This window comes from Mauremys reevesii, linkage group 11 (assembly GCF_016161935.1).
Source record: "Mauremys reevesii isolate NIE-2019 linkage group 11, ASM1616193v1, whole genome shotgun sequence".
In the NCBI taxonomy this organism is placed as follows: Eukaryota; Metazoa; Chordata; order Testudines; family Geoemydidae; genus Mauremys; species Mauremys reevesii.
The window spans coordinates 37,374,615-37,401,566 of record NC_052633.1 but is presented as its reverse complement, the minus strand read 5'-3'; the positions used below and the strand labels follow the sequence as shown (position 1 = coordinate 37,401,566).

Genomic DNA, 26,952 nt, shown 5'->3' with positions numbered 1-26,952 from the left:
ACCCCTCTATCAGCTCCCCTACGCACCCCCCTTAGCACTTCCCGCCCGCCAGCAGACCCCACAGATCAGTGCCTTCCACCTCCTCCCCCCCCCCGCCTCCTGCCTGTGGCAATCAGCTGGCTTGCAGCGTTCAGGAGGGAGTAGGAGTGAGGACTCAGCGTGCAGGCTACCCCTCCCTCCCCTGCCTCCTGAACAAGGTAAACCTGGGCAGGAGGCAGGGGAGACAGGGGGGCCTGCACACTCCTGCAAGCCAGCTGATTACCGTGGGCAGGAGACAGGGGAGGGAGGGGGAAGGAGCGAGGATGCAGTGTGCGGAGTAAAGGGGGAAGGGAGGAGAAGAAGCAGATTAAGAATGAGGTCTTGGGGGAAGGGGTGGGCAGGCCAAGGGTTGAGCCTCCCTCCTCTGGTGCTTGAAGAGTAGGAGAAGCTGCTGCTGCACAACGTGCTTCTCCTAGCCTACAGCACCTTCAGCCTCCTTGCCTGCCTCATTGTCTCCAGTGCCAGTGGGCTGTGCCTGTGTGCGGTAAGGGGGGGGGAGGGGGGAGGGACGACGACACCTCCCAACTATAGTACTGTACTATAGAGCAAATTTTTCCCTGGAACCTAATCCCCTCATTTACATTCATTCATTATGGGGAAATTGGATTCGCTTAACATCATTTCACTTAAAGTCGCATTTTTCAGGAACATAACCACAATATTAAGTGAGGAGTTACTGTATTGAAACACCTAAAACTGTAAGGGCAAAAAATATTTTGTTAGGGATTCAGCATTCACACCCTTTCAACTAAGGGTGGAAAGCATTCCTAATTCATATCTGACTCCCCAAAACCTTCCGCAAACCAGGGGAGACAAAACTTTACATTCCTGATATTTCTAAGGTAAACACAAGCATTTTAAGCTTCTCAAACCTTTTTATACACAAAGAAAAAACGTACAAATCTGTTTTTCCCCTCTTCTGGTCACCTTTCATGAATATAATGTTAAAAGAATTTGAATCCTTGACTGTCTAAAGAGATATAATCCTGATCTAAAGACAGGGAAGGGCATTATATAAACCTTCCAGATTTTTTTTTCCATGAAAAACAAACTCATACAAAACCTTATTACTCAGACATAATATATATAAGGTCAGACATTTAAGACCAGATCCTTTGTCCCACCTAAGACTGCTTTGTAAGGTTCGAGCAGCACGAAGAGTTAAAATGTATTTAAGCAACCAGATTAGGATTCCCAAAGGGAATTCTCTAGTACACTAACAGCATAATCAGACCCAGAGGTCCATATCATGGACAAAAAAAAGCAATGTTAAAAGAATCTAAAGTTTCAAAGTCAAACAAATTTTAGAAAATGCTAGAATTAAGGCTGGTTGTGCAATATTAATTCGGGACCCTTCTGCATATGCATTACTAAGCACTCTCTAATTACATGCTCACATACTCTTTTTTCTCCAACAGGACCCCATTTTTAGGAAGCAAACTGAAAAAACCTTACATTATAAGCAAGGCTACGTTTATGTCACGGAGGTCATGGAAGACACGGAAACCGTGACTTCCAGAGACATGCGTGACATTCTGCTTCATCCCCAGGGGCTGCGGGACTCTGGAGCTGGCAGCCAGCGGGCCCCTGGCAGGGTCCAAGTGACAGGCAACAGCAGCAACAGGGGGCCCCCTGCATGGTTCCAGCGATGGGCAACAGTCTTGCGACAGGACGCTGCCTCGGGGTGTCCTGTTTTCTCTTTGGGAAATATGGTCACCCTGCAGCTCCCAGCCGCCATGGGCAGAGGGAACCCTCCCCTGCAGCTTCCAGCTGCCACAGACAGAGGCGGCCATAGCAGCTAAAGTCACAAACAGGTCACGGGCTTGTGAATTTTTGTTTATTTTTAGTAAAAGTTAAGGGCAACAACCATGACAAGAGCTTAGCATAATTCCTTATGATTTAGGCTAACATCCATATGGATCACAAGCAGATTCACAGCATAAGCTTCTGCCACTTGACCTAACGAAGTAACTGATAGCAGCAGGCTGTCATCTTCAACTTGCTACAACAGTGGGATAAGACATAGTGGGTTTCAAAGATTGTTGAGAATAGACAAGTGTTAGGATTCAGAAACACAAAGTTCCACAACGGAGTGTGTTCTAGTTGTCTCAGATCCTTCCCCTGCGCTCCACAAGGCCAATCATTTCTCCTCCTGTCCCCTCCAGCCTGCTCCTGCCCCGGATTATCTCAATTCTCCTCCAACCACTTTGCGGCTCCTCCTCTCACTCCCACGCTCCTCGCATACTCTAACCTATCCTTTCATTCCAGGCTCCCTGTACAAAGTCCCAGTCTTTTTCACCCCCACTCCAACTCCTTGTCCAATCTCAGTCTTCCCCCTACTGGCTCCCTTTCCCTATCTCCTTGCCTACCTAGTATCAGGGCACGCCTACATTATGGGCATTACAGGGGCACAGCGTCTATGCTGCTGGAATGCTGTAGGGCAGACTATGCTTCCTACAATCGACAAAGGTTTTTTTCCCATCAATGTAAGTAATCTGCCTCCCTGAGTGGTGGTAGCTAGGTCAACAGAAGAACCCTAAAGTCAACCTAGCCTCTTCTACACCAGCGATTAGGTCATCTTACCTACAGCATTCAGTGGTATAAAAAATTCCTAAGCCCCGTAGCTAAGTTGATTTCAGTAAGTGTTTGGTGGCGGCAGCAATCCCTCAATACAAGGAGGATGTCTGCCAGGGGAAAAGTCATGGATGATGGTTGAGTCATCAAACCTGTGCTCTACAGATTTCTGACAGAGAGCACTACTGCTGGACGGGATGCTGTACAATTTCCTTCTTCCTCTGCCATTTATCAGCCTTACTCTTGAGCAAAGTGATTCTCTTCAAAACGGGCTGAGGCCTGATGTATGATGAAACACCACTGAAGTCTATTGCCAGCCAGCTCTTTCCAATTCGTGGGATCAATGTCCCCCTTCTTAAGAGATACTTTCAGGGAATCCTTGTAGCATTTCCTCTGTCCCCCGCGGGTCCTCTTACCATGATTAAGTTAAGAAAAGAGAACTTGCTTCGGAAGACAAAGATCAGACACCTACACACAATGACCAGCTCAGCTAAACTGATGTTTCATAATCTTCACCTCAACACTGGTGATGTTAGCTGCAGAGAGAAAGCTGGCATTGGTGCAATGGTCTTCCTATCGGATATGGGGAATCTTCCTACGGCAGCGCTACTATCACTCCAGGCATTTAAAATCGCTTCACTATGTCACCCATGTCCTAAACCCATAAAGGAGAGTGGGGATGACTACTGCACTGTAGACCAGGATCTTAGTTTCCATTCGCAAATCTCTAGCAATAAAGACAGAACAGCACGACTTTCTGAAGGACGCACTGGCACAACAGATCCTATGTTCAATCTCCACATCCAGATTGGCTGTCTGGGAGAGGTGGCTACCAAGGTAAGGGAAATGCTCAAGCTTTTCCAGGGGCTCAACACTGATGACAATTTGTGGGATAAGGGGAGCTACCTGTGCTGGGGCAGGCTGATGGAGCATCTTAGTTTTCCCAATGTTGAGGTAAAGTCCCAGGCTATGATAGGCGCCTGAGAACAGATTAGGGTGACTGCAAGACAGCCTTTGTGTGCGCAAGGATAGCACAGCTGTCAGCATACTGAAGGTCAGTAATAACAATCCTGGTGACCTGAATAGATGCAGTGCTGTAGCTGTGCCCCTGTAGTGGGGAAAGGGAGCCAGCAGGTGGAAGACAGATTGGACAAGGAGTTGGAGTGGGGTTGGGAACGACTGGGACTTGTACTAGGAACATGGAATTAAAGACTAGGTTGGGGTATTCAAGGAGTGTGGGACAGAGGAGGAGGACCCACGAAGTGCTTGGGGGAGGGTTGAGATAAGACTAGGACAGGAACAGTGTAGAGAACACCACCAGCCATAGTTTATAGCATTAATTGACCTAAGGCTTTTGATTCCATCAATCGTGAAGGGTTATGGAAGGTCATGTCTAAGTTTGGTTGGCCACTGAAGTTCATTGTGTTCTCAAGCTACTTCATGATGGGATGACCACTTCCATCCTCTGTAATGGGTTAGAGACAAACCTGTTCACCATCTGTACTGGTGTCAAGCAGGGCTGTGTTATTGCTCTAACCCTTTTTTCTACCTATCTTGCCATGATCTTCATTCTTATTCGTGAACCGCCTTTCTTCTGAAATTGGGATTATTGCATCACACAGACAGACAGCTCTTCAACCTCTGGCATCTTCATTCTCAGTCAATAAAGAACAGGGCTCAATCTCCCTCTCATTCCCCTCCAACTCTCTTTCTAACTGATACACTTCTTTCAGTTCTAGCAATAGCCATTTTAAGGAATAAGACAAAATCCAAATTTCCAGTGGTGTTGGAAGGAAATACCACTCCACCCTGATAAGGGCCTTCTTATCATCTAGAAGTCAGATAGCTGGGGGGGGGTTTGTTTGTTTTTTTTTAAACTGGTTCACCGATTGAGTCTTCAATTGTGTTTGTTGCTCTTTAAATATTATTGAATATATCCCTTATGGTTGTGTAGTATCTCTGAAATGAAACTATAAATGTAGTTATTTTATCAAGCCTTGTGGAAGTTTTATAATATCAATTCAGTAAAGGAGAAAAGTACATCAGATTAATCTTCTGTGGAATCTTTGGTTTAAAAAAAAAATAGACTGATTACAACTAAACTGAATTTATGAGAAGCAAGCTCTCTCTCTCTCAATTATGCAGCTGCAGGATTTTGAAGGAGAGGGATGATTTTTGGTATGAAATATCCTCTGGTCCTCGGCCAGCTTCATGAAACTTTGGAAACTTCTGATATTCTCCTTTTACTAACTCCAATTTCTTTTCAATGGTAAGTTTATCTCAGCTAAGTAGTCTTCTATATTTGTTATAAATAATGGGATTCATATGTGTATATAGTAAAGTTTTCCAAATCTTATTTGCAAATGTTGTTCATTTCCCCGATTCATCCAAAAATATTAATTGTATTTTGAGTTTCTTCCTTTTAAAAAGCCAAGTAAGAAGCCTTCCTGTTTTATTTCCTCTTGCTTTAGTAAAATTTTAATATTTCTGCCATATCTAAGGACAAAACTACTAGACAAAATAGAAACAAAGTGAAGAGAATTCTCATTTTTTTGTATTTAAGTTTGATAATTGGCAAATACAGTAATGTGTGAACTACTTTTATTTTTTCTATTTGTCTTTATATAATTATTTGATACTCACTAATGGGAGTACCAATAAATTAGGGGTCATATGAGCCTCTTCCAAAAGCTTAATTTTACTTTTTATTATCGTAATTGTGTCTTTTGAGAAATATAAATTATGAGAAGTCCATATTCTCTGAGAGTTCATCCCTTTACCCATTCTCCACTGTGCTGTAACTGGAACATTAACTGACAGATGAATATCCAAGATCTCACCCATGCATCTTCCAAAGCAAGGATTTAGAAAACAAGAACTGAATCAAACCTACAGAAAGATATATGATGAAGGGAATATTTACATAGTACATTTTTTGGCGCTCTCTCTCTATACACACACACACACACCCCCTTTTATTTTACCATTTCCTTTGGTTTTCTGAATGTGAGGGTGGGAGGGGTTGGAATATATCAAAGTTGCACTTCAAAGTGAATTTTAAAATCTCCAAAATTTTATTGATTTATAAAATACAGGGTTGGTAGCTTTGCAACTTCTGGGACTTATTCTTTAAAGAAATTGGTGGATCCACATTTGGGGCCCAAATATTAACCACTGTCAATTACTATTTTACCTTAATATGTACAATCAGATTTTGGCTTCAGTTTTTAATATAGAGATTCCCCTTGCATTAGTTGATATTTCTGCTGAAAAAGTATATTTCAGCATCATGTTTAGTGTCAACCAGTTCTTTTTTCAAGTGCATTTCCTATAGGAAGGTACCATCTTCATAAAAGTGATTTAACATACCTTTTTTCCCCCCACGGGTTTCTTTATTCCTTAGGTTTCACAAACAAGTTGGCAAACAGCTCTCCCTACCCCCACACAGCATTTCACTAGTATTATTCTTTAAATATTTTATATTAATGGAATTTAGGTTATTGTTGCCTTTTGTTTGATACACACATACCTATTTTTCAATTATATTAAATATATTATTTGTATATTTACCGTGTCCCATTCCCTTTTGTTCCTCTTTTTGCTAGAAACATTTTGCTTACCCTACCCTTTACTTATACCCTCTCAATGCTATTCTTCCTAACTGTATTGCTTCACAATGCAGTCTCTCTCCCCGCATCACAAAAACTAAATTATATTTATTGCATCATATAGGTAACTTCAGTCTTAAGATGGAAAGATGAAACATTTATAGTCGATTTTTAATCATCCTACTACATATATTGCCCTCTTCTTGTAAGTTAGTCCAATATCTTTCCTGAAATAGTTGTTGTGAATGATGTATTCCAGGAGAATAAAGATAGGTGTTTAAGTCCATGCTCTCTTCCTTTTCCCAAATTGAAGAGGGACAGAGAAGTATTTAACTCTTCAAGCATTTTAACAACAAATACTCAGGATGCTAAAATTGCTTATCAAGCTATTCCATACATTTTCATTTATTTTGTTAAAGGATCCATTATCCACTGGACACAACCATCACTCAGACTCTACCTCAACTCAAAAGAAAAACTGTTTTGATGTTATGGTGAAATCTGAGCTTTGCTAAAAATAATAATTTAGGATTCCTTCCTTTTCCTGATAATTAGTTCTCTGGAGACCTAATTCAAAGTCTACTGAAATCCATGGAAAGGCTCCCACTCATGTCAGTGGACTTTTGATCAGGCCCCAAATTCCCATCTTCATTTTACTGTTTTTAAAACTTGTGTCTGGTAAGATATAGGACTTCCGCTGCTAGGTGAACCTTCCATAGATCCTAACATGCTATTTCCTTATCCTGAATTCTTAGCATTAATTATGGCATGTATGCCCCTTTTGGGGAGTTTCAACTGAAGGGATCTATGCACTTTTCCCATTTTCAGAAGGAGTGTGAATTCATTTTCCCCTCACTTTGTCAGTCATCCGTTTGGCTACAAATTCAGTCACGGTTTGGCCTTCAAGTTCCTCTGCAATATTTACTATTAAATTTAGTATCTGGTTTCTAGGTCTTTGTGTTACTAAAATACTGAACTGCTGGGGCTCACACCTGGAATATCCACTCACCCCATTTTCAAAACAGGGGCCCTATCAGCAGTGAAACTGATAATCTTGTCAAGTTCATGGCTCCAGCTGTCAGCCACCCTGACAGCCAATGCATGTAACGCAGAGTCTACACACTGCATCACCCAAACTACATCAGCCTAAGCCTTACGCCTCTTGTCAAGGTGGATTTACTAGGGTGGCATGATGGGCGAGTTACAGCTGCAGAAGGAACGTTGTAGTGTGTAGGCTTACATAGGTAGGTCCATTTAAGCTGCCTTATGTCGACTTAACTTTGTAGTATAGAGATGCCCTTAGACACAGTTTCTCCTTTCTTCCTTTTTTGGTAAGTGGTCTAGTCTTCCTTACTGTCAATTCATCTATAGTCTAAAGCAGAACAAAAATGTTGGTTGCTTTCTAAAATGCAAGTAGCTCCGCTAACCCCAGTTGTAAGAATTTCTCCGCATTGCTTATATTAGTGGAGCTGAAGTGATTGTACCAACACTGGAAGCCCTAGTGTAGATGGTTTTCTGGATGTCACTAGCATTTTAAACACAATGTTGCTTAGACCTATTCTAAGCAGAATTATGTGAAAGTTGTATAAACATTGGTAACAGCTGGAAGTCCACCCAGATAAGGGTTTTTAAACATTTTAAAACACCCCTGGAAATTAACTGATGTTATCACCAGTAGACAGTTGCCTAGCACAGACTAAGTTTTAGTGCACCCAGTCGCTCCACTTCACTGTATTTAAAATTAGTATCTACTGAATACTCAAGAACCACAACATTTTATGTAGTTATAGTAAGTTGTATCAAAGCATACACTTCCTGAGTACGCAGATAGGCACGATTTAAAAAATCTGTAGAATGTTTAAAAAAAAAAGTAACTTTCAGCTACTTCAGAACATGATATTTTGCTATAATTTTTAATTCAGTGGACTGGGGAAAATGGAGTATATAAAATTCCATATAATTTGGTGGGTAAAACTGCCTGCACCTGGTCTACACTAGAGCTGGAACTATCAGTAGCATTGGTATAGCTGCACTGATGCTGAAACAGTACCAATATTCCTTGTATACACAAGGGCAGAGCATAGTATATAGAGCACTGAACATGAGGACCATTGATCTCCCAATTCCTACCTTCCTGGCTTCATGGAAGAGCAGCACTCTACTCTTATTTAAAAAAAAAAAAAAAACCCTGAAATGGTTATAATTATACTTCACTAATACCCACACTGAGGTGAACAGAGTAGTTTACATTTCTACTCTGAGTACTGAACGAGGGGGGGGGAAGTATAGAGCCCATACCATCGCTATGATGGTGGGATTGCACTCACGAAAAATTACAACTCTGAAGTTTGTTTAAACAGACTGGGTTTTGGTCAAGCAATAGGTTTTGGTCCTTCCAATATGCTTCCTCAGGACCAGATTTAAACCTAAAATGTAGACTCAAAAACCGCATCCATCCTAGACTTTTCTGTCAAAGATTTTCCTCTGCTGCTATCACAAGCTCTGCTCCACGGGTGGAAGCAACCGTGGGAGTGTTACATTAGACAGAGTGCCCCAAGTCACCTGCATTTTAGGCAACTTGTCATGCAGACCCACTCTGAGCAAACCGAGACAACATGGAGCTAAATAGGACTGACAGACAACTGGAATGACATCTGCACTCATACTCTTACCATAGCTACTAGTGAAACAACTAGTGGTAGCAACAGTGGAAAGTTTTAGACAAAGCCATGAGAGCCATAATCTGAGGATCACTATTCCAGGATACTGAACTAGTACAAAAGTAGCGAATGAGAAAGCAGGTTGTTATTTTCAGGGAGCAGAAAGAGCGGGGAATAGACTCCTGGCATCAGAAGAAGCAGATGTTACCATGAGAGCCCATTGATTGATATTCATTTTGGGAGGCTTCTTTGGTTTTGTTGTAATTGTTTACATGGCCAACTCAGACATTACTGTCAAACATGCAGTAGCAGGGGCCCCACCAATGCTATATGTTTACTACTTATGCTACAGTGTTATGCAGTGTCATGGTTAAGCAACATATGCTTAACCATGACACTGCAAGAGAAACCTATGGATCGTTATCTCTGGTCAAAAAGAAGTGGTCCAGAGGAACAAGAAATTCTGTGGCTCCTAGTACGAATTCTCCTACCACACTTTGTAAAACAAGTCTACCTCTGTGTTGTTCTTAAAACGTAGGGGGAACCTTTCAAGTTCTGTACTAACCAACAACAACTGGAAACACTAAACCAACTAAAAGAATAATTTTAGAATGTGCAGAAGAAAACACAAGGTGGACACACTAGTGTTCCATCTGAGGCTAAGGGCAGTAGAAGGAATTGTGGGCAGTTCACATACAAAGTCCCAAATACCCTCGGTGTGCAGCACAAGGTTGCATAGAGCACATGCATGGGCTGAACAGACACTGCTAAAGGAAAATCTCTGAGCAAAGATGTCCAGAAGTGTGAAGGGAAAAATGCTGTTTCCAGATTATAGGCCTGGAGGTCGACATTTACTATCTGTCCCACTAAGTCCAACTGTAATATTATCAGAAACAGAAGGTGCAACTGTGATGCTGGCAAACGAGGTGCCAGCTCTTGCCAAGGCTTTAGGCCTCAGCCAAGCACTGACAAATTCATTGCTGCAAACCAGCAACATGCATTAGTATGATTAAGATGGGTACTGAACTTTTAACAACATGTTTAGACTTTATGAAATGCTTGTAAGTTGCTACATGTATTAATCTCACTTAAATATTATCATACAGCATGTGATATAAATCAAAAACTTGTATCTTTAACTGTAAAAAATGTTTGCCCTGAAACTGTCAACCTGTCAGATGGAATCATCTCTTGCCATCAGGAAGGAGTATCAAAACTCAATGGCCAACTGTGGGACATCATGATACAAAGACTTTACTAACTGACCCTCCACAGGCTGCATGCAAAATACATCCCATTAGCAGCTTGAATTCTGGAAGAGGGAAATAAAGATAGTGAACAAGAATTTTTCATCTCTTTTACTGTTTGGACTCTGACAGGGCTGGAGTTATGAAACAGAAGCAGAGATCCCCAGGGTCAATCTGGGTGCTGACAGATTACTACAACTCTGTCACCTTTTCGAACCATAGACTAACTCATTTGTGTATGTTTACACCTGCTTTAATTTGTAAATAAATTCTCATTTCTTTTTCCTAGTTAATAAATCCTTAGTTTACTATATGATTTGCTACAAGCATTGTCTTTGATATGACATCTGAGGTACAAATTGACCTAAGTTAAGTGATTGGTTTGTTGGGACTGGAAGCAACTTGAAACTTGTGTCATGTTTGGCGTATGGCAACCAACTATCACTAAGTCCAGCTTACCAGAGTGGCAAGAGTACCCAAGGGAACTGTCTGACTCCAAAGCAGTGTCATACTGTTTCAGGAGTTCACATTTGTTACTGGGTTAGTAAAATCTAATTAAAGAACATACAAACAGTTTGAGGTGTCTGTCCTGCTTTTTGACAGTCTGCCTTAAGGTTGGCATTCAAGGTCATGAACTACTCCAGACAGCATGACAGCCACCTGATTGATGGAGGTGATAGACTGGGGTGTATCATTGCAACACTGATATAACAAAGTCACTATCATTCATAAATTAAATGCAAAATAATATTAATATGATATTAAGGTTGTAGTTAGACATGCAAGTCAGGAATGCCAATGTTAATACTGAATATGCAGCCTTCTCTGTTCCCTTATTTTTATGGTTATTGAATGATCACATACGGTCTCAAAAAACACTATGATTTTACATTTCTCTCACAAATTTAACTTCGTAACGGCCCAGTATCTCTGAGTCATGAGAAGTTGCCTTCTTTATGGTGCACACAGGCATCTCACAGTTTCTTCTATTTTTAAGATTAGTATCAGTTAAAATGGGGAAATACCACCGGAAGTATAAAGGAATTACAAATCAGCAAAATCTTTCAAAACTGAAAAAACTAAGGATGGCCCCTGTATTTTAAAACTGTCAGCAGTTCACATACATTTATGAGGATGGCTTTGGTTTGCCTTTGGAGAGAGACACCTCAGAACAGTAGTTATGCCATCTCAACCTATAACTGAAAGATCACATTTCTAAACTAGTATTAGCAAATTAACAATTTTTTGTTTTATTTCCATATCTTAAGTAGCACTGTATACAATTTGTGTTTTTCATACAACCCAACCTAAAATTATATTAACAAAGTTCATTCTTCCTTTGAGTATCTGTTGTACATTAATATTAAGCTATTTTATCCACAATTTTGCTTACAGTATTCACATGCATATGCTACTGATTTGAAAGTTAGAAATAACTAGATAAATTGAAGAATGAGTCCTATGAGTACATAAGCGATGTATTACTTTCGGATGCTAAGTACGGAGTGATGCATGTTTACAGTAATATACATCATTAAAGCACAACTGACACTGAAAGTTTATCTTTGAAAGCACTGAACTGGCATGATGGCACGTACTGGCACCTCCGCCAAGCTGCTTTTTAGTTCTCTAGAATTTCAACTTTCATTTTAAAAAGGGGGTTCTAGTTTGCTATGGTTGTGAAGACAATCTTCAAAGAGTGTACAGAGCGTAACTGATACAATGTCTGCCGAATTTGCAGAGAGACTAAAATTATAGCTTAAAGAACTGCCTCATTCACCACAATGGATCTTAACTCAGATGCTAGTAATGATAATTAACAATATTGACATTTAAACTATTTCACTGCTCAAAGCATGGAAGAAAGAAGAGGAAAGAATACTATGAAGATCTGCTCGAGCTACTCTGAATGAGAGCACATTTTTGCATCAAGAACAGGTGGTCTTGGGAGAATATCACAATTTATTCCCCTTGCCCTGACAAAGCAGACAACCCTGAAGGATGCAGTGGAGCCAAGCAATCACGCGTGATCATACTCTGAACAGCCACACATACAACTCAGAGCAGCATCTCTTTTTAGCATTTCAAGTGTACATATCTAGTCTTCTGAAAAGAGTTTGGACAAATACTGCCTTACACTTCCTCTTCCCCCTGAAAACTCTCAATCTGACCCCCTCTTGGAAGAAGAGATTATCTACAAGTAACTGAATCTCTCTGAAAGCAATGCCTCTATAAATTCACACTTGTGACTTAAATCCCTATATACAGCCACACAATACTTTCATCTGTTTCACGTTGCTTGAGCATGTTTGACAACGTATTTCTCAAGTTGTTTTCATAGATGGCCTATGCAGTACCACAAGATGCTACACATTTGTAGCAAAGTCTTCAGAAAAGAGATTGCATAATATATTTGGATTTAGCTCAAATACAAGACAGAAATTATACTAGTGGGTTTGGTGGGTGCTACATTTGTTTCCTCTTTCGAGAGAGCTTGCACACACCCCACAATTTAAACCAGAAGTTTGCATCCCAAGGGTCCCTTACAAGTGCTTCTGGCTTCTCAGGTTGCAGCAATAACCAAAAGCATATTTTTACACCTGATCTTAGTTAGGTGATTGCAACCTTTTTTCTTGGAGGTGTACCAGATCACAGCAACATGCCCTTTTATCAAATGTATATAGGCTTATTTCATGCCAATCTACATAAGGCTATCCCTGAAGACCACTTGCAGTTTAGACTATTTGAAGCTTCCAGTCATCTACCCACTTCGCTTTATAAAGTTGATTCATGTAAATTTCTTAATGCTGTGGCTTTGCACTTATTTTCTTATCTGCTTACTAGTGCAATTAAAGGCATTGCTTTTTAGCATACTAAATTATACTTGATCCAGGGTCCTGCAAACATAAGAGGTTAATTCTCTATGTATGAGCCATCCCAGCAGTTGATATCATCCAGTGCATTTGCTGAAAAGTCCTCAGATTTTCATTCTGGAGGAAGTCTCCAGTCCTCCTGCATCTGTCTGGGAGAGCCCAAATTAGTTATTTATCTTCAGGTCACAGTGCCAGATTCATCTGTTCATACAAGTTTCTGTTTGAGGTAGATTAGATGAGGGAAGCCCCTCTTTAAATAGTAGATAGCCATGGGGTGCCTACTGATGCTCTCATTGAAGGGCGGTAAGTAAAGCAAATATTCAAGTTAATAAACGGCATGATCTTCCTTACACCAATATACAAACACAGTCCCTGTCAGATATTTTAAAGAATTACAGTTATCAGGCATAGCACTCATGTTCTTCTGGTAGCTGTGCAAGTTTTCTTAAGCAATGATCAATAAACAACACTTCAGCTTTGTTATACTGATCCAAATTTAAAGTTAGTCTGTCTTTCATCTGTACCTCTTAAAGGCTGCCCTCTCTCGGAACTTACATGGTTTGTTTTCTTTGCATTAAGGTCAGTCACAAAATTTTTAGCTGATCTGCTCCCGTAGCAATTTTGGAGTGTTTTAAGCACCTGCCAAAGGCTTGAAAATATAATGCAGTCCACTTGGCTTTTTCCTGACTTAGTTTTCAGATACAGGAGTGCCTGCACTCCTGTTCTGATTAAGCCAAGCAAACTGGCACCAACAGACTTCACTGACTTGACAGTTGCTTTGACATTTCAACACTTTTCTTTTTAACCAAGCTTAGTTAGTTTGTGTTTGAGTGGGAACTTTAAAATAATGACCATTGAAAAGCTAGAGCAGATTTTGGACATCACAACGACCCCAAAAATTTGTAATGCAAATGTATCTAATGGGCTCAGTTTTGTAGGTGAAGTATACTGTATCCATAAAATGAGCAAATTAAAAGCTCTTCTCATCTGGCTGCCTGCATCTGCCTTCTGGGACTCAAAACGGAAGCTTTAAAAACTAAGCTTCTCCCTATGAGAATTTAGCATCAGCCAAGTGCCCACCACAACTGGGTTTGGCAAAACCATAGGGAACTATAAATAAAGGTATTTGGTGCCATTACTGACTCAACCTTAAAAATGAGACCTTGCTAAAAGATTTATTTTTAAATAATAGTCACTCTTTGAACTGTAATGCTGCAAACAGATTTCTGAATCATCAATAAAGACTTTTCCCAAACAAAGAATGTTTCCTACACAGCATTTCTGGCTTTATGTCATGCTTCCTATCAGCAGTCCACCTGGAGAGACAATGAGTAGCAGCCAACAATGGAACAGGTGGCAGCAGCAGCTTGCCATATTTAGCACATAACAACCAGAACCACTTTATACCAAGACAGCTCCCAAGAATGACTGAAGAACTCTATTTAGTTGTCTTCCCAGTGATTTTAATGTATTTGGGCTTGCTTCCACAAAGAACAAAAGTTTGCACCTTCCCTCCTCCACCCCAGAACCACATCAGGACAGCACCGTCTATGGATTCTCACAAGAAGTTTTTTTGGGGCCTCAGAACGCAGCCATCAGCTCTTGCTGGTGGCCACTCTGACAATTTTTCCTAAAATACTTAAGCTATATCTACACTGCGCACTTTATAACGGTGCAGCGGTACAGCTGCAAACTGTGCTGTTGTAAGGTGCACAGCATAGCCGCTTTTTTTCGCTGGGAGAGAGCTCTCCCAGTGAAAATAAAACCACCCCCCACGAGGGACATTAGCTCAGTCACTGGGAGAGTGTCTCCAGCCAATGAAGCGCTGTCCACACCGGTGCTTTTCGTTGTTAAAACTTTTGTCGTTCCGAAGCGGGAGGAGGGCTGTTCACGCCTCTGAGCGACAAAAGTTGTAACTATGAAAGTGCAGTGTAGACATGGCCTTAATTAACTTCAGGAAAAACAAATAAAAATGCACATTTACATGCACAGTGGTTTGAGCATTGGCCTGCTAAATGCAGGGTTGTGAGTTCAATCCTTGAGGGGGCCATTTAGAGAACTGGGGTTAAAAAACAAACAAACCGGGGGTTTGTTCTGCTTTGAGCAGCAGGTTGGACTAGATGATCTCCTGAGGTCCCTTCCAACTCTGATAATCTATGTCCAAGTCATTATAATGTATTTATGTAGGTTTTTATTGCAGACTCAATAATAAAAATAATGTACACTTGTCTCTATTCTTTTCTGGACCTAAACAGAACAGAAACAAATAATGTGCTTTTCATGTTCTTGTTGTCGTTTCTCCTGCTTTTTTGGTTGTCTTTTATTATTATTAAAGACTGGCCAGCTAGTAAGTTTGTTGCTGTGAAAAAAATATATTTGTATGTTTGTTGTCACTGCCCAAAAGGTTGTGACCGCATGAAAAAGCCACCGGGTGACCGCATTATCAGTTTGTGGGGGCGGGGGAGGAATGTGAAAGTGGCAGTGGTGCTTAATGACTTCTTTGTTTCAGTTTCCAACAGAAATATTGGTGGTGATTGGACATCTAATGCCCGTGAAAATGAGGTAGGATTAGAGACTAAAATAGGAAAAGAACAAGTTAAAAATTTCTTGGACAAATTAGATATCTTCAAGTCACCAGGGCCTGATGAAATGCATACTAGACTACTCAAGGAGCTGACTGAGGAGATATCTGAGCCATTAGCAACTATCTTTGAAAAGTCATGGAAGATGGGAGAGATTCCAGAAGACTGGAAAAGGGCAAACATAGTGCCAATCTGTAAAAAGGGAAATAAGGACAATTATTATAGACCAATCAGTTTAACTTCTCTACTCAGAAACATAACGGAGCAAATAATTAAGCAATCAATTTGCAACTATCTGAAGATAATAAGGTGATAAGTAACAATCAGCATGGATCTGTCAAGAACAAATTGTGTCAAACCAAAGCTTTCTTTGACAGGGTAACAAGCATTCTGTATAGGAGGGAAGCGGTAGATGTGATATATCTTGACTTTAGTAAACTTTTTGATACTGTCTCGCATGACAGTCTCATAAACAAACTAGGGAAATGCAACCTAGATGAAGCTATTATAAGGGGAGTACAAAACTGGTTAGAAAACCATTCCCAGAGAGTAGTTACCAGTGGTTCACAGTCATGATGGAAGGACAAAATGAGTGGGGTCCCGCAGGGATCAGTTCTGACTCTGGTTCTGTTCAATATATTCATCAATGATTTTGATAATGGCATAGAGTGTACACTTACAAAGTTTGTGGATGATGCCAACCTGGGAAGGGTTGCAAGTGCTTTGGAGGAAAACATTAATATTCAAAATGACCTGGGACTGGAGAAATGGTCTGAAGTGAATAGAATGAAATTCAATAAGGATAAGTGCAAATTACTTCATTTAGGAAAGAACAATCTCTTGCACACAAACAAAATGGGAAATGACTGCCTAAGAAGAGGTACTACGAAAAGGGATCTGGGAGTCACGGGAGACCACAAGCTTAATGAGTTGACAGTGTAACACTGTTGCAAAAAAAGCGAACATCATTCTGAGACGTATTAGCAAGAGTGTTCTCGTGTTTTGCTTAGAAGTAATTCTCTGCTCTATTTTTTGCTGATTAGGCCTGAACTGGAGTATTGTGTCTAGTTCTGGGTGCCACATTTCAGGAAAGATGTGGACAAAATTGGAGAAAGCCCAGAGAAGAGCAACAAAAATGATCAAAGGTCTAGAAAACATGACCTATGAGGGAAGACTGAAAAAATTGGGTTTGTTTAGTCTGGAAAAGAGAAGACAGAGAGGACATAACAGTTTTCAAGTACATAAAAGGTTATTACAAGGAGAAGCGAGAAGAATTGTTCTTCTTAACCTTTAAGGATACGATAAGAAGAAATGGGCTTAAATTGCAGCAAAGGCGGTTTGGGTTGGACATTAGGAAAAACTTCCTAACTGTCAGGGTGATTAACCACCGGAATAAATAACCTAGGGAGGTTGGGGAATCTCCATCATTGGAGATTTTTGAGAGCAGGTTAGAAAAACACCTGTGAGAGATGGTCTAGATAATAATTAGTCCTGCCATGAGTGCAGGGGACTGGACTAGATGACCTCTCGAGGTCCCTTCCAGTCCTATGATTTAAGAAACGTTGTGAGGTTTGGCTTGAAACCAATTGAGAAAAGCTGTTAAAAGTACCTTCTATAGCTATGATAAGGACCTAGAGGCAGATTCAGAGGAATTGGGTGCTTAAGGCTGAGTTCCTGTCACAGTTCTTCAGAGAAGTTTCCTGACAGCTATTTTCTACATTGCACTGATGGATAACAAAGACTTTTGCTTGAGTTTGCCTTATAGCAAGTGAATTATGAAACTGGGAAACTCAATAGACTAGTGTGAATGAGTTACTCATGAGAAAAAGACGGTTACTCACCTTAGTAACTGTTGTTCTTCGAGATGTGTTGCTCCTATCCATTCCAGTTAGGTGTGCGCGCCGCGCGTGCACGGCTCTTCGGAACATTTTTACCCTAGCAACTCCGGCGGGCCGGCTGGGCGCCCCCTGGAGTGGCGCCGCCATGGCGCTGGATATATACCCCAGCCGGCCCGTCCGCTCCTCAGTTCCTTCTTGCCGGCTACTCCGACAGTGGGGAAGGAGGGCGGGTCTGGAATGGATAGGAGCAACACATCTCGAAGAACAACAGTTACTACGGTGAGTAACCATCTTTTCTTCTTCGAGTGATTGCTCCTATGCATTCCAGTTAGGTGATTCCCAAGCCTTACCTAGGCGGTGGGGTCGGAGTGAGACGTGGCAGAGTGTAGGACTGCTGAGCCGAAGGCTGCATCCTCTCTAGATTGCTGCACCAACGCATAGTGGGAAGCGAAGGTGTGTACAGAAGACCAGGTGGCCGCTCTACAGATGTCCTGGATAGGAATATGGGCCAGGAAGGCAGCAGACGAGGCCTGCGCGCTCTCGTCGACTGAGCAGTGAGGCGGCATGCAGGCACGCGAGCAAGCTCGTAGCATGTCTGTATACATGCCGTCACCCAGGAGGAAATCCTTTGAGAGGAGACCGGCTCGCCTTTCATGCGATCGGCAACTGCTACGAACAGCTGGGTCGAACGCCGGAAGGGCTTTGTCCGCTCGATATAAAAAGCGAGAGCCCTGCGGACGTCCACGGTATGAAGCTGTTGCTCCCGAGGGGAGGCGTGCTGCTTCGGGAAGAAGACCGGAAGGAAGATTTCCTGGTTGAGGTGGAAGGCCGACACCACCTTAGGGAGGAAGGCCGGGTGTGGTCGAAGCTGCACCTTGTCTGCGTGGAAGACCGTATACGGCGGACCAACCGTGAGGGCACGGAGCTCGGACACCCGTCTTGCCGACATTATAGCGACGAGGAAAGCCGTCTTCCACGAGAGGTAGAGCAGGGAGCACGTGGCCAAGGGCTCAAAGGGGGCTCCCATAAGCCTGGCCAGAACCGGGTTCAAATCCCAGGCCAGGGTAGGACGTCGTGTCGGCGGGTACAACCAGTCCAGACCCTTAAGGAAGCGGGAAACCATCTGGTTTGAGAAGATGGATCGACCGTCTATGGGTGGACGAAAGGCGGACACGGCTGCCAGGTGCACCTTCAAGGAGGAGACCGTGAGTCCTTGTTCCTTAAGGTACCAGAGGTAGCCCAAGATTGTAGAGATAGGGACTAGGAAGGGATTAAGGCCGCGCTGGTCGCACCAGAGCGCAAAGCGCTTCCATTTTGCGAGATAGGTGGAGCGAGTGGAAGCTTTCTGCTTTCAAGCAGGACTTGCTGTACTGCCGCCAAACAGTCCCTCTCTGCGTGGGTCAGCCAGGCAGGTACCAAGCTGTAAGATGGAGGGACTGTAGGTCTGGGTGGCGGAGTCTGCCGAAGTCCTGCGTGATGAGGTCCGGCCATAATGGAAGGGGAATGGGATCCCGAACGGAGAGCTCGAGCAGCAGGGTGTACCAATGCTGCCTCGGCCAGGCCGGAGCAACGAGTATTAGGTGGGCCCTGTCCCTCCGAAGCTTGAGTAGCACACAGTGTATGAGTGGGAACGGAGGGAAGGCGTAGAGGAGGTGATCCGTCCATGAGTAAAGGAATGCGTCCGACAGGGAGCCCGGAGAGCGACCCTGGTAGGAGCAGAACTGGTGGCACTTCCTGTTCTCTTTGGAGGCGAACAGGTCTATCTGGGGAAATCCCCACCTTTGGAAAATCGTGTGTACCACATCTGGACGAAGGGATCACTCGTGGGCGAGGAACGACCTGCTGAGATGGTTGGCCAGCGTGTTCTGCACTCCTGGAAGAAATGACACTTCCAGGTGAATTGAGTGGGTCACGCAGAAGTCCCACAGGAGCATCGCTTCCGTGCAGAGGATGGAGGAGTGGGCTCCGCCTTGCTTGTTCACGTAGAACATTGCCGTCGTGTTGTCCGTGAAGACTGCCACGCAGCGGCCTTGCAGACGGGCGCGGAAGGTGTGACACGCCAAACGGATCGCTCGCAGCTCCCGGACGTTGATGTGGAGAGCGAGCTCTTGGGGCGACCAGAGACCCTGGGTGTGAAGGTCGCCCAGGTGAGCCCCCCATCCCAACGCCGAGGCATCCGTGGTCAGGGTGACGGATGGGCGAGGAGGGCGGAACGGGACTCCTGCACACATGACCTCTGGGTTCAGCCACCAGCTGAGCGAAGCGAGTGTCGGTTTTGTGACGGTGACTACCATGTCTATCGAGTCGCGGTGCGGGCAGTATACCGACGCCAGCCAAGATTGAAAAGGGCGAAGGCGGAGCCTCGCATACGCGGTGACGAACGTACAGGACGCCATGTGGCCCAGGAGGTGCAGGCAGGACCGAACCGTTGTCGTGGGAAAGGTGAGAAGGTCCTGGATGATGGAGACCATCGTCTGGTGCCGAGATCGAGGGAGGCAGGCCCTGGCCAAACTGGGGTCGAGGACCGCTCCAATGAACTCCACCCGCTGCGATGGAGCTAGGGTGGACTTCTCGGCATTGATGAGAAGGCCGAGGAACCGAAATAGGGATAGTATCTCTGACATCTGGTCCTTTACCAGCTGTCGGGATGTCCCGCGAACCAGCCAGTCATCGAGATACGGGTATACGTGTATGCGACGACGGCAGAGGGCTGCGGCAACCACTGCCATGCACTTGGTAAAGACCCTCAGCGCGGTGGACAGGCCGAATGGCAGCACTGCAAACTGGTAGTGCGCGTTCTTGACTACGAACCGCAGGTAGCGTCGATGGGGAAGGTAAATCGCGATATGGAAGTACGCGTCCTTCATATCGAGGGCGGCAAACCAGTCTCCCGGATCCAGGGAGGGAATGATGGTCCACAGGGTGACCATGCGAAACTTGAGCTTGAGCAGGTACCTGTTGAGCTCCCGGAGGTCCAGTATAGGACGTAGACCTCCCTTCGCCTTGGGGATGAGAAAATATCGGGAATAGAATCCCCTGCCCCGCATGTCGTGAGGCACCTCCTCTATGGCACCCAAGCTCAACAGAGTCTCGACCTCCTGTAGGAGGAATTGCTCGTGAGAGGGGTCCCTGAGGAGGGACGGGGAAGGCGGGTGGGAAAGAGGGGGCGAAACAAATTGAAGGCGGTAACCAGACTGGATTGTACGAAGCACCCAGTTGTCCGTTGTTATTTGGGACCACGCCGGAAGGAAGTGGGAAAGGCGGTTGTAAAATAATCGGGAAGGATCCGGTACAGAGTCTGATGGGCCGTCCTCGGGCGTCCCATCAAAAGGCCTGTTTGGGCCCTTGAGGGGCCTTGGAAGGCGCCTGGGTCTGGTTGCGCCTGTTGCCCGACGGTCTACGGCGATTCAGGCCGGGTCGCCGGCTATTATAGGGTCGCGACCTGGGCTGATTAAAGGGCCGGTAGGGTTGCTGCCGGAATGACCTTCGCTGGGTAGCCGGTGTGTGCATACCCAGAGTGCGAATGGCAATTCGACTGTCCTTGAGGGTCTGAATTCTGGAATCGGTATTTTCCGAAAACAGACCCTGAGTGTCGAAGGGGAGGTCTTGTAAAGTGTACTGCACCTCCGGTGGCAGGGTGGAGGACTGCAGCCAGGAGATGCGCCTCATGGTCACTCCTGAGGCCAGGGTTCTGGCACCCGAGTCCGCCGAGTCCAGAGCAGCCTGGATGGAGGACCTGGAGGATTTCTTGCCCTCTTCCAGGAGGGCCGAGAATTCCTGGCGTGAGGCTGTCGGGATCAGCTCCGAGAATTTCGCCAGGGAAACCATGATGTCGAAGGTGTATCGGGCGAGGAGGGCCATCTGGTTGGCGATCCTGAGCTGGAGACCCCCCGCTGAGTAGACCTTTCGGCCCAACAGATCCATGCGCCTAGCTTCCTTGGATTTCGGCACTGGAGCTGGCTGGCCATGTCTCTCCCTGTCGTTGACCGACTGGACCACGAGTGAGTCTGGTGCAGGATGGGTATACAAATACTCGTACCCCGTGGGGGGAACGGAGTACTTCCTTTCTACACCGCGAGCGGTGGGAGGGATGGACGACGGGGACTGCCAGATGGTAGTGGCGTTCTTTTGAATGGTGCGGATGAATGGTAAGGCCACCCGCACTGGGGCCTCAGCCCCAATTACATTAGTCACCGGGTCATCATCCTCAGCGACCTCCGCCACAGAGAGGTCGATAGCCTTCGCCACTCGGCGAAGAAGGTCTTGGTGGGCCCGCAAGTCAATAGGTGGAGGGTCCGCCGTAGACGCCCCCGCCACCGCCTCATCTGGCGAGGATGACGAGGACCGACCTTGGACCACGGCCTCCGAAGGTGGTTCCTCTATGGGGTGGGCAGCTGTCTCGGAGCGCGGATTCTCCGCAGGACCAGGAGGCGACTGGGCTCCACCTGGTGGTGATGGGGGCGGCCTGCTCACTGTGGCCTCCGGCACCCTGCGTTCGGAGGCTGGGGTCCGCGGGGGCAAGGGAGCCCTTGAGCTTCGTACTGGGCCCAGGGGACCCAAAAGCCCCACTGCTGCACACCGTGGACTTGTCCTTGCGGGGCAGCCTGAAGATGGCCATAGCTGTCTGCCCGCAAAGCGACCGAGGAGTGACGAGACGGCCACGGAGGGGCGGAGGCACTCACGGACTGCGCCGTCGATGCTGGCAATCTGTCCCCGTACGGTGCCGAGGATCGGTGCCGGTCGTCGCGGTGCCGAGATGGAGAGCGGGACCATCAACCGGTGCCGGGAGCTCAACCGGGATCTCGACCGGCGGTGCCAGGAGCAGCTTCGGGAGTCACGGTGCCGGGAATCGGACCTTCTGCAGTGCCGACGGGCTGGCGACCGGGACCGGGAGCGTCTCCGGGAGTGCGACCGGTACCGCGATGGTGAGTGGTGCCGGGACCTGGAGTGGCATGACGGTGACCGTCTTTGGGACCGGGACCGAGACCGAGACCTGGAGTGCCATCTATCCCATCCGTCAGGGGAAGGAGGCCGCATCATAGTCGGCTTACCCGCTGACTTAACAGCCCGCACCGGCGGTGCCGGGGGCTCGGTGCCTCTGTGAGCTCGATGAGCTCTCTCGCCGTCGAGAACGTCTCGGGCGTGGACGGGAGCTGTAGCTCGACCGCGGTTGGCACTGGGGAGCAGGGTGGTACCAGACTCAACGGCCCTTGCGGCGCCGGAGTCAACGGTACCGTGCACGGTCTGTGCACCGCCACAGCCAGTACCAGAGGCGTCGGTGGTGGCTGGGCTATTGATCCTGGAGGATGCGGCTTCAAAGCCGTCTTCGACGGCTTACATTTCCTCGTTGGGGAGAGGGAACGGTGCCGGGTCGCCGGTGCCGGTTGCAGAGGTCGAGGAGCCTCGGTACCGAAGCGGCTCGGGGCCGCCGGTGCGCTGTGCGCCGATGACGACTTCGGCGCCGCCGGGGTCGGTGAGGGAGGCTGGAGCGTTGCCTCCATAAGGAGCTGCTTTAAACGACTGTCCCGCTCCTTTCTTGTTCAAGGCTTAAAGGCCGTGCAGATAGGACACTTATCTGGACGGTGGGTTTCCCCGAGGCAGCACAGGCGGGAGTCGTGCGGGTCCCCGACAGGCATGTGCCGCTGGCAAGTCGCACAGGGCTTAAACCCCGGTGCCTTGGGCATGAGCCCGCACCGGTTGCAGAAGAAGAGGGGTAAACCCCCCTTATTCTATACTATAGCTAACTCAACTTATTCAACTAAACTAACAACTAAGTAAACTAAACAACTATGTACACTCAAGAGTAGAGAAACGCTAGGGCTGTGGAGGAAAGGGAGCACTCCACTGTTCCAACTGGCCGTCACGGGCGGTAAGAAGGAACTGAGGAGCGGACGGGCCAGCTGGGGTATATATCCAGCGCCATGGCGGTGCCACTCCAGGGGGCGCCCAGCCGGCCCGCCGGAGTTGCTAGGGTAAAAATGTTCCGAAGAGCCGTGCACGCACACCTAACTGGAATGCATAGGAGCAATCACTCGAAGAAGAACTGGTGTTCTTCGAAATGTGTTGCTCATGTCCATTCTTAGGTGTGTGCACTGGTGCAGAAGTTTTTCACTCTGTAGTATCCGTAGGGGACCAGCTCCAGCGCCCCCTGGAATGACACACACATGCCACGGTAAACAGGGTGCCGCCAGTTCCCCCCACCCTCAGTTCCTTCTTGCCGGAAACTCCAACAGCAGGGAAGGAGGGCAGGCTGTGGAATGGACATGAGCAACACACCAGTTACAGAAAAAGTAACTGCCTTTTCTTCTTCAAGTGCTTGCTCATGTCCATTCAACTTAGGTGACTCCCAAGCAGTACCCCTCAAAGATGAGTAGGAGTTCACGGATGTGTAGACTGCAACACAGCTTGGCTGAACTCAGCATCATCCCTGGTCTGCTGAGTGATAGCATAGTGAGCTGTGAACATGTGCACCGAGGACCACGTCGCAGCTCGACAGATGTTATAGAATCATAGAATACCAGAGTTGGAAGGGACCTCAGGAGATCGTCTAGTCCAATCCCCTGCTCAAAGTAGGACCAAGCTCCAGACAGATTTTTGCCCCAGATCCCTAAGTGGCCCCTTCAAGGATTGAACTCACAACCTTGGGTTTAGCAGGCCAATACTCAAACCACTGAGCTATCGCTCCCCTCCTGATCCCTCCTGTAACAGGAAGTGTGCCAGGAAGACTGCCGAATATGCCTGCACTCTGGTCAAGTGGGCTCTGACGATTAGCGATGGTGAGACTCCCGCCAACTCATAGCAGGTCCAAATGCAAGAGGTGACCCAGTTAGAAATCCTCTGCGAGGACACTGGGAGGCCCTTCATCCTATCAGCTGTAGACACGAAAAGCTGAGTCGACTTACGGAAAGGTTTTGTCCGCTCTAGGTAGAAAGCCAGGGCCCTTCTTACGTCCAAAGTGTGAAGGCGCCTCCCTTCACTAGTTTCATGGGGCTTAGGGTAGAAGACCAGAAGGAAGATGTCCTGGCTCATGTGGAAAATAGACACCATATTGGGAAGCAAGGCCAGGTGGGACCAGAGCTGGACCTTGTCCATAGAGAAGACTGTGTACATCAGTTCTGAGATCAACACTCGCAGCCTGAAGACTCGCCACCCTAACATCACCACCACCAGGAAAGCTACCTTCCACGATAGGCGAGACAGGGAGCACAAGGCCAAAGACTCAAAGGGCGGGCCTGAGAGGCTGGACAGAACCCAAGTTAAGATCCCACTGAGGGGCTGGGGACCAAACTTGATGAAGAAGTCTCTCGAGGCATCTGAGGAACCTGACTGTCATGTCATGGGAGAAAACTGTCTGCCCCTGGATTGGTGGATGAAAGGCGGAAATGGCCGCCAGATGCACCCTGATAGAGGAGTATGCCAGGCCCTGGTTCCTCAAATGAAGCAGGTAGTCTAAGATTGACTGCATAGAAGAACGCCAAGGGGAGATGCCCCGTTCAACTGCCCAACTGGAGAACCTCATCTACTTTGCCAGATGAATCTGTCTAGTTGAGGGCTTTCTACTCTCAAGGAGGACCTTCTGGACCCCTTCTGAACAGGCCTGTTCCTCAGGGTTCAGCCACACAACATCCACGCCGTGAGGTGGAGGGAGGTGAGGTTGGAGTGCAAGAGTCGACCATGATCCTGTGACAGCAGATCCGGTCTGTAGGCAGGGGCCATGGAGGGAAAACTAACAAGCTCGATAGCATCCCAAATCAACGCTGGAGAGGCCATGCTGGGGCGATCATGACAACCTGAGCCTGGTCTCTCTCAATTTTCGCTAGGACCTTGCTGATGAGCAGAACTGGAGGGAACCATTACATCAGGCTTCCTGCCCAGGGCAGGAGGAAGGCATCAGAGAGAGAGCCCTTGTCCTTGCCGACCCCATCTGGAGCAAAACCTGTGACACCACCTGTTCTGCCTGGTGGTGAACAAATCCACTCGGGGAGTTCCCCACCTCTGGAAGGTCGTGCCAACTACCTCCGGATGGAGCACCCACTCATGGTGAGAGAAGTCCCTGCTTAGCTGATCTGCTAGGTGTGTTCTTGGCACCCAGAAGGTGACATGCTTCTAGGTGGATTCCGTGGCTGATGCAGAAGTCCCTGAGATGGAGTGCCTCTTGATAGAGGGCCGAGGATCACATTCCCCTTTGTTAATGTAGAACATAGAGGCTGTATTGTCCGTATTGACCACTCTGCCCGACAGGTGAGAAAGACAGACAGTGCACATTCTGCGTGCTGCCCTGAGCTCTTTGACGTTTATGTGTAGCATCGTTTCCTCTGGGGACGACTATCTTGGGCCTGGAGGGTGCCGAGGTGCGTCGCCTCAGCCGAAGTCAGAGGTGTCCAAAACCAACTCGCCTGAGTGCAGGGTGCTGACAAAGGGAACTCCTTCCAGGACTTTCCCAGGGTCGGTACACCATCACAGTGAGGTAAGTATCATCACGGGGATAGTAATGATCTTTTCCAGGTGGTCCCTGGACTAGGAGTAGATTGTCGCCAGCCAATACTGCAGGGGTCACATCTGGAGCCTGGTGTGGTGCACCACTTATGTGCACCCTGCCATGTGATCTAGAGGCACAGGTACACCCTGGGCGTGGTCAGGGGAAACGCAGAGACTGCCGCAATGAGGTCCGTCAGTGCCCTGAATCTCTCCAGTGGCAGGAATGCCCTGGCACAGGTCGAGTCGAGCACCGCTCTGATTAACTCTATCCTCTGTACCAGAACTAATATGGATTTTTTGCCGTTTATCAACAGGCCACGGCGATGGCAAGTGGCTAACAGCATCACGACATCCCTTTGGACCTGGAGCTGCCCTTGACTAGCCAGTCGTCGAGGTATGGGTAGATCTGGACACCTCGACGTCTGAGGTAAGCAGCCACCACCAACATACACTTGGTAAATACCCGCGGTGCTGTCGCTAGGCCAAACAGGAGGACCACAAACTGATAGTGGTTGGGACCTACTGTAAACCAGAGGAAGCGTCTGGTTCCCTCAAAGATGGCGATGTGAAAGTACGCATATTTCAGATTGAGGGCGGCGTACAAGTCTCTCGGATCCAGGGAAGGGATGATAGAGGCCAGGGAGACCATGCGGAACTTCAGCTTCACTAGGAAGTGGTTCAAGTCTCATAGGTCCAGCATACGTCGCAGACCACCCTTGGTCTTTGGGATTTAAAGAGTAGCGGGAACAGAACCCCTTGTTCCTGGTACTCGGGAGGAACAACCTCCACCACACCTAGCTGCAGTAACCCCAATGCCTCCTGTTCAAGGAAACTCTCGTGAGAAGGGTCCCTGAAGAGAGACAGGGATGGGGGTGGGAAGGAGGAGTAGAAAGTAACTGAAGGGTGTAACCCCGTGCCACCGTGCTGAAGGACCTATCAGTCCGATGTTATAGGTGCCCATGCAAGGAGGAAAAGAGCTGGCAAAAATAGGGAGGGAGGATCCTGGGAACAGTCCAGTAGATCGCCCTCAGGCATACCCTCAAAATAAGCACT

At 46.6% G+C, this 26,952-nt stretch overlaps 1 protein-coding gene across 2 annotated transcripts in view; it reads right to left on the bottom strand.

The window, feature by feature from the left end:
- The window catches only part of OLA1 (Obg like ATPase 1), a 172,719-nt gene that overhangs the window by 133,858 nt on the left and 11,909 nt on the right, over nucleotides 1–26,952 (bottom strand). The gene's annotated exons all lie outside the window — the stretch shown is intronic.